The sequence below is a fragment of the Haemorhous mexicanus genome, chromosome 3 (genome assembly GCF_027477595.1).
Source record: "Haemorhous mexicanus isolate bHaeMex1 chromosome 3, bHaeMex1.pri, whole genome shotgun sequence".
Lineage (NCBI taxonomy): Eukaryota > Metazoa > Chordata > Aves > Passeriformes > Fringillidae > Haemorhous > Haemorhous mexicanus.
Genome location: NC_082343.1, coordinates 56,015,902 through 56,022,077, shown reverse-complemented (window position 1 = coordinate 56,022,077; position 6,176 = coordinate 56,015,902).

Here is a 6,176-nt window from a genome sequence, read left to right as displayed (position 1 = left end):
ACCGTTAGTTCAAATGTTTTAATAGTTTTCTTTAGATGAAAAACACTCTGGTTGCACTTACACAAGATAGTCCCTAGATTATTTCAAAGGGAATGTGGGCTTCTCCATTAAAGAAGCGTGGGCAGTACTGCAATAAGCTGCTTGTGTAATAAAGGATTTTTCAGGAACATTTATTTAGTTTAATGGCAATAGAGCTTACAAGAGCTAAAGATCTGGCAAACTCACGAACTAGTCTGTCTGTCTAGAGCTCAGCAAGGAAAAGAGTTCTGAAATAGAAATCTTTTGATCTTAAAATGACAAGATCTGAATAGTAAAACCCCCTCTCATAAGAAACACAGGCTGTAATTATGGCACATCTATTATTTAAAATGTTCTTGAAAATTCGCATAAAGCTGTTCAAAACAAAGTAAAGCATTAGGTCAGGGAGTGGTCTGTCATACTGGGGGAAAAGATTAAATACATTTCTGCCTTCTTTATTCAAGCATTTGCTTGAGATAATTTCCATGCAATATATAAAATGTTTAGTCCAAATTAGTTGATTCTTTACTTGTAAAAATGGATTTTAATTTATTCTGTTTTGTTTCAAAGAAGACCCTGTGCATGCATCTGCAAAATCTCTGCTGATGTTCAGGTCTTTCCCTTCCTATACAGCCTCCACCCTGGACAGCTGAGCTGTATTTGTGCCTGATGGTTGGCAAATCTGGCAGCCACTGTTAACATGTTAGCCACAGCTATTATAAACAAAATTCTGCAGTGTAACTGTCTCACAGCAGACATCAATTAACCTAGGAAAATGAGTGAGCTGGAGCTTAGTCATATTTGATAATTAATGTGTGATGGTTTCCAACCAAAATTAATATTGTGATGGAGTAAAACATATGGAATAATGCTTAAGCTTACATCAAAGGCAAATATTGAATACATTAGGATACATTATCTCTACTCTTTCTGGAGTATACATTATGTTCTGTTAAGATGTGATGTTCTGAGTTTCTGCCTGGGCTTCTTAGAGAATTTGTGTGATGGCTCACAAATGTGTTCCCCAGTGCCCTCCTCTCCAGCACTCTTCCAATTCAGCTATCATTTTTTTTTTGTTTCAGATGGAGCATTAACACTCATTATCCATCAGTGGAATAAAAAAAAAGAAAAAAAAAGAAAACAAAACAAAACCTTTAAGACCCAACAACCTCTTTTTTTTTCAGATGAAATTTGATTTGATCTTTCCTGGGTGACACTTCTGATGTTATCAGTAGGAAAAACCTTCAAAGAAAATGGGTATCAAGCCTGAAACATTACATAATGCTGAGTTGAAAGACAAAGTGTTTTCTGGAATTTTAATTTTTTTAAGCAGCTGGCTTTAAGTGAACACAGCCATCACTGTTATAAAATATTCAGAACCTCATACATATCAAACAGAGACAGAGTTACTAGGGCAAACAAGCTCACATATCCATTAAACAAACACTTAGAATTTTTCCTGAGCCCACTCTAGGTCCTTACAATACCAGTAGTTTTAATTGATTTTAACCCGGTCCCCATTTGTTCTCTTTTTTATGGTAATTTTCAACTTTCCAGGACCCTGCTGGCTTTGTGAGGGAGCAGGTTGGCATGCAGCCATGGGACCCAGAGATTAAAAGACTTCTCCATGCTAGGTTATTAGCCATTCCCCTTGCTGCACCACAGCTCATTTTCCCATTCCTAATTGATCACTCCATTGATCAGACATTGCGGAGATGGCTCAGCAGCCTAAGCCTTAGCTTTGAAACGCAGTAGACGCTGCAATTACCTGAAAGTCTTCAAGGGTGCCTGCAATTTTCAGACAGTCAGAGGCTCAGTTAATCAAAGATTCTGGCTAATGGGAAGGAGGGAGAAGAGCTGTTTCAGCTGGGTTCCCTAAGGCCAGGACTTTCAAGAGAGACGTGGAGAGAGAGGAGAAATGTGCCTGTAACATTTTCTGTGCAAAAGTCTTGCGGGGTACCAGTGCATCCTGAGAGGAGGTACAGGAGCCCCTGTGCTGAAGATGGGTTGGCAGAACTTGCCCCTGCTGACAGGTGCAACAAAAACTCTTGCTGAGCCATCCCCAGCAGTAGGGGTTGTTACACCCAGGAGTTTGAAACGCTTCACGAAGTCTGTTCCGTTAAGATAAATACAACATTAAAAAGTGAGACCTCTACTATTTTCTCTGGCATTGCAGATCCTGCCAAATAATGTTTATCCTCTGTATTTGCTAATTATTGCCCTACTGCAAGTTAATGTGCATCGTGCTCCAGGTGTGCACGTTGTGGTGTAGGTCATCTGCTCTGAAGACTGGTTTTCAGTGGTGTGCATTGTGGTACAGAGGATAAGATATTTCCCTTTGAAGGCAGTTTATAAATCTTACTGGGTTTCTTCATGATGAAAGGCACTATAGATACATAAGAGATCAAAGCTGTGTAAAGATCAGTGGTATTTGTTTGCATGAGGTTTCTTTTTCTGTTCCTTCTGAGGATTTTGAGCTTCAAAGTTTCAGCTTTAAAGAAACTCAAAACCCAAAAGAAAACCCTAGCAAACCCACCATGTTATAGCTGGTTTGAGGTCGGGCCAGCCAAGGGCCATAGGATTCCAACATGGACTCAAAAAGCTCTACTCCAACATTCTCTATCTGGTAGCAAAAGCTGACAACCAGAAAATTGTTGGTCTTTCTTAATGACAGTAGAGTCCAGAGCAGTAAGTTTTGGAGGGAAAGAATGCTGCTTAACAACAAAGAGGGAAAAAACAGCTTAACTCAAACCAAGTGTACTTGTCAGCTTGCTAGCAAAGTTATTATCATTTGTGACTATACAGGAGCAATTGGCCTAAAAATTCAGATGAATTTTTTATACAGTTTGTGGTATAGTTTTTAAGGTGCACTTTAGTTTTCACTTAAATGTTTTAACATTGAGAATTTTGAAATATGCTTCTGCAGACATCTATAGGAATTGGGAATAGAAATCCAGTACATTAATTGAAAAGAACTGGCTGCAAACCATTGTTTTTGATTGACTGCTATGTACTTTGATATCAGAGTAGTGTTTGGCATGAAGTAAGTCATCCCTGGTATGTGAGCTTCGGATTTTCAACAGGATCACTGCAGTAAATTTTCTTTAACTCATAGTGTGTTCTAATAGATGACATAAAAATAAACTTGTGACCCATAAGGACAGATTTCCATAACAGAGCCACACTGTGGTCCCACAGGACATACCAAGACATTATACAAAGACAAATACAAATACCTAATGTAGTAAGGCAATTTTTTTTAAAGGCAGATAACCCTGTGTGCCCAATCTGAAAATCCTTCTCCTCTAAAGGGCTGCAAAAAAGTACTTGTCAGTATTGTCTGTTTTTCTATTATCAATAAAGCTCTTACTGCGAGTATCTAAAATCCCCACATCTAAAACCATTTCTCTTTTTTCTTCATTCCTTTTAAAGAAAAAAAAAAAGGACCTAAATTAAAGGAGAAGGGAAAGTAATAAAGAACTGGTATGGATCTACATATGTCTCTGTAGAACAACAGAGTATGAAAGCAATGAACCAGGCCCAGATATATGAGTGAATCCCAGACTTTCTGCAAATCATCTCCACAGTACTCTTGAGATAAGTCGTACCAAATAATAAATAAGCAGCGTAGCCAAGCAGAGTCGAGAACAATAACCTGTCCAGTACATTTTATCAATTTAAAGTCATAGTCCGACAGCCAAGGGGAAGGATAGGAATGAGGAATAGAGTTTAATCAGTTGCTATTACTTGCAAGAGCTCCAGAGGCCTTACAGAAAAGACAAATGCAAATCAAGTCCAGTGGTGCATGATAAAAGTAAGTTCAGTCTTGTGGTGAAAATGTTTCTTCTAAGGAAGAATACAGAAAATGTTTTTCTACTGGAAAAATCCAACCAACCATGAAAGTAAATGTTCCCATTCTGAGTTGGTTTTTGGGGATTTTTTTAAAGGAAGAGTAAAGCAGAAAGCATTGAATTTGAAATAGGTCTTCATGTCCCAGGAGGCTATCCTGGGGCATATCTGACACACTGTCAAAACTGTTCCCCCTTTATGTTAGATATTCTTGAACTTTACCCTTTCCTATCCCAAATGAATAGCTTGACCACAAAATTGTCAGTCTCAGCTCCTCAGGTTTTTTCCTCTTTCTCTCCAATGTAATAACTATTGTGTTATTTACATTCAATGAAACAGCTTCAGCAGGAGCTAATGAGGCAGACGCTGTCCCTGCACGTTCCTAAACCATACATATGGCAACAGAGTTTTGGTCTGGGAAGCTTTCCTGCAGCCAAGTGGGCTGTGCTGCAGAGCAATGGGCAACTGCTCAAACTCTTTGGAGTGAGTGAGTGAGTGAGTGAGTGAGTGAGTGAGTGAGTGAGTGAGTGAGTGAGTGCTGCACCTCCATCCTCGGGAGAGGAAAGCCTTGCACTGGCAGGTGAGTGCAGGTGAGCCAGTGAGAGCCAGCGGTCACACGGCAAGAGCTGCACCCATACCCAAATTGCTCATTGTCAGCTACCTGTTCCCTGCTCTGCTGCTGATCAGAGTAACACCTCAGATTGGAAGGAGAGCAGGATCCACAGTTGTCAGACTGATGAATAACTGAACAGATTCTCGTAAAGCTCCAATTAATAGCAAAAAGTCTTTCACAGAAAGAGTTGTCCAATTAAATAAAATTTATGATTTTGGGACATGGAGAATTAAAAATTTCTTAAACTATCTACGTAACAGACTAAAAAATCTGATTTTTCCCTTCCAGAACCTCAGGATTAGCCCCCAAATATGCCTGAATAAAGTCTCTGCAAATAGCTTTATTTAAATGTGAAAGGAAAAATAGCTTGTTCACTCCATTCTAAGTTTCTAGTGCTCAGCACCCATGAAATGGATTGCGTATGGTGAGATGATATCTTTCTTATGCCTTCCAAAGTCTGTGAAGAATGTCTTCCTGGCTAATAGGTTGATTTAAATTGTATATGCTCCAGAACATAAATATGATTATTTATCATACTTGCCCAAGATAATGACAGTAAAGAAGACAAGGCTGAAATTCTTTATGATTACCTCTCTCTCACAGCCAGTGACATTCAGCACACAATACACAGATGGCATGCCACATAAAGGATCACATTAGCTGTTAAACACTTTTTCTTCCAATTAACTAATTTAACAATATGTCCACACTATGGAAGAAATAGACAAATTACAGAAAACTTCTGTCAGCTTAATCCCGATTGCTAAAACAGGCCATTTGCCCAGATGGAATTGTTTTCTGGCCTATCAGGTTTGAAACATCTAGAAATTCTTCAACCACCAGCCCAGATTCTCACAGTGTTGATTCAGCTCTTCATCCTTAATTGCATTTCAGGCATTAAACTCTCTGGAGAGTTTTGACTGACAGCCTAAATATTGAAGGCTACTCCGTTCTGCGTGCATGTTAGGTGACCTGAATTTTCTGAAAAAATGAGCTCTTAGGGGCCTGCTTTAAGTCAGCAGATGCCATAGGTGACAAAAATCACAGCAAAAGCCCCTGAGATTTTTTTGCCAGAATGAGCAGTGGACCAGTATAAACAAACATTCCCAGTTTGTTTTAATTTGCTATCTTCTAGAGCAAATACACTGTTAGTGACTTTGGGGCTGATGGCACTACGGGAGCTCCCTCTGTAATCACGAGCACTGCAGAGATGGGCAGGCTCCTGTTCTTTTCTCATCACTGTTTTCCTATTTTTCTTTTTGCTTCTAAGTAACACAGGAGAAATGTATGGAGGAAGCTCATGGATTTTTAAGCATTAGCCTACAGGCTAATTTTAAGAACATACATGCCCTCTGTTATTCCTATAACTAAATGTGACCAGAAAGTTGAGAAAAATCAGGGGAAATGAAACAGAGACCGGCTGAAGAGTAACTTGAAAAAATTTGAACTCACTGTGGCTATTCTACATCGTCCACTCTGAGTATCAGTGTTGCAAACATCACCTTACTTAAGTGTAACTTTTTGCACAGGAGAAGTTGATGATGAAAATAAACTTCTGTTTCATTCTTACATTTCCCCGAGAGTAAGCCATTTTTAAATAAAAGTAAGCAATTAGGGGGATCACTGACCTACTAACTTTTTTTGCATCAGTATCTACTTCTAGTATTTAACTTTTGAAAATTGCTAGGTCTTTTTT